Here is a 2,544-nt window from a genome sequence, read left to right as displayed (position 1 = left end):
CATTGCGTCCAACAATAGCCACAAAATCAGAAGCATCTTCCGGAACCACATGAAATCTGAGCATTACTTCTTCATCATTGACAAACACAGTTTTATCAAAATAACCTATGGTTTGCACTTTGTTTTAACCTATACCTTTCAACAACATAACATCTTCAACTAGAACAACTTCAGACAAATGTGCATCAAAAATATCTTTTCTGATGGCACTTATATCACTACCAGTGTCCAACAATGCCCTTAATTGAATATCGTCAATCTTCAGAGTCACCGAATTTTTTGGGACTACCTCGATATATTTACACTTCGATGCTCTGGTTTCTTTCCATGACAATTTTTTGCAATATGTCCAAATCCCTCACATTTGAAACATTTGGTTCCCTTATTCTTATCAGGGCAGTTAATCGACTTATGACCTTTGCTTCCACAATTAAAGCATACTTGCGCTGAGCTTGACATTCGTTGAGGAGGATCTTTTCTTTGAAATCTTTTATTCTCTTTACTCTGATCATTGCTTCGAAATCGCTGACTCGTCTCACCAGCTTTCATTTGTTCATAAATTTTTACTTTTTTCTTTGAACTCTTAAAAGTTTTTAGCTCCATACAAGACATATTTGTGGTTTTGATCATCCTGAATACCATCTATAATATACTGGATCCCTGCTTCAGTTTCAATATTCACTCTACTGTCAATTTCTCTCATTACCAAAATGTATTGTTGCACTGATTCATCTTTTTTCTTTTTTCTATACATTAATTCCTTATGTACTTGTGAGCTGCTAATTTTTTGTTCAAACTCCGGCAATAATTTTTTCCTTTATGTTACCCAAGATCTACTTCCTTTTTGCGACTGAACGAACAGTCGTGCCAAACCACTTAGTGATTTTTTTGCCAAAATCAATTTTTGTAAATCGTTCCATTGCGTTATTTCGGCTATTTCTTCAAAGTCCTGTATCCATTTTTGTATGGGATATCCTGGTGTACCGTCATATGATCTTATACTGTCCTCTATGTCTCGAAATGTTAGAGCAAAATAATTCAGTTTTGTTGTTACACTTTTAGTATTGTCCTCATCATACTCCTCATCTTCAGTATTTTCTTCTTCCTCTTCTTCGTCTCGGTCTGCTGATGATGTAACATTCTCTTTAGGATCATTCAAAAAAGAACAGATACGATTAGCCACAATTTCAACACTTCTCTGATAATCCAAAGTTAAAATATTGCAGACAGCTACAAGATCGGATCACTCTAAATTTTGAACAACAGATTTAACTTTATTTTTGAATTGCCCACTTCCTAAAGGTAATTGATAACCTACAAAATCTTTTAACTCTTTTCGTGCCTTTGGCGGAGGTGGCTCCACCCCAAAAGCAATGACATACAACACTTTGATAACTTTTAATTGACTATGCGCTATATTTTGAGCTATTTTATCAATTTCACCTAACGTTGCCATTATACTTAATAAATAATTCAAATGGATAGGTAACACAAGATTAAATTGTGATCAAGCTTCAGTTCTGCTTTAAACACTAATAACACTAATCAAAAATAAACAAAACTAGGGTCTCAACTAGACCTTAGCATAAAAATATACACTGTCTTAAAAAGGCACAATCAAAAGTACATTAAACATCAATTTAAATAACCCAAAAAACGTTAAAAAAAAACCTTCAAATGGTTAAGACAATACTCCTGTTTTTATGAACCCAATAAACAGTAATGTATTAATAAAATGTACTAAAATATCTACTATTATTCTAGCCTAAAAATTATACAAAGCTCTATACGTCACAGTACCTTCAGTCCTTTATTGCTTACTTCACCCTATTGAACACAGCACCCCAGTCAGCTTTCCGCAACATAAATGTTTTGATCCAATCAGTCCGCAACCGATGCCGTCTCCTCTCCAGTTTTTCGTCTCGTATATCCCTCTCAATGGTTTGCAACGTCAACCGCCCCTACCCAGCGCGCTTCTCTCCGCAACGACAGTAGCCTCGTTACCAGGTCGCACCGTCTAGTCCGCCACTGCAGCCTCGCCACAGGGTATTTAGAATTCCAACTTTAGCACCATCTTGTTTCTCGGTTTCACTTCTTGCACGATTTACCACATACCACGATTACGTACCCACTTATCTTTGACTCAGATTTGGATCTTTATCCCGGTTGAGCCCTCAAAATGTAGGATTTTACTCCAAAATAGTGGATACGTGGTATTGAAACACAAAATTGTATTAAATGATAAAAGTTTAATAGATGATATTGAACGAACTAACACACTGTTAACTTACTGGTTACATTTACTCTTAGGAATTTCGGCTTATCACCACAACACTAAATATAGACTATTGACGTGCCGAGGGGTAGGGGCAAAGCCGAAACACTCACTCGTAGCCGAATGCGGAGGCGACGGAATTGATGCTCCGCACTCGGTTGCTTCCTTATTATTCATGATTTGGGTTACCGCGGATTCCGCGGAGTTTGTGTCCCTGGCGTGATCTTCTTCCCCACCAGTCGTAAGTTTGAGAAACTCACGGAAATCCC

This window comes from Dendroctonus ponderosae, unplaced genomic scaffold, assembly GCF_020466585.1.
Source record: "Dendroctonus ponderosae isolate FM_Combo_2020 unplaced genomic scaffold, Dpon_F_20191213v2 Dpon_F_20191213_8, whole genome shotgun sequence".
NCBI lineage: Eukaryota > Metazoa > Arthropoda > Insecta > Coleoptera > Curculionidae > Dendroctonus > Dendroctonus ponderosae.
The sequence above is the reverse complement of the archived record's forward strand: the minus strand, read 5'-3'. Positions refer to the sequence as shown.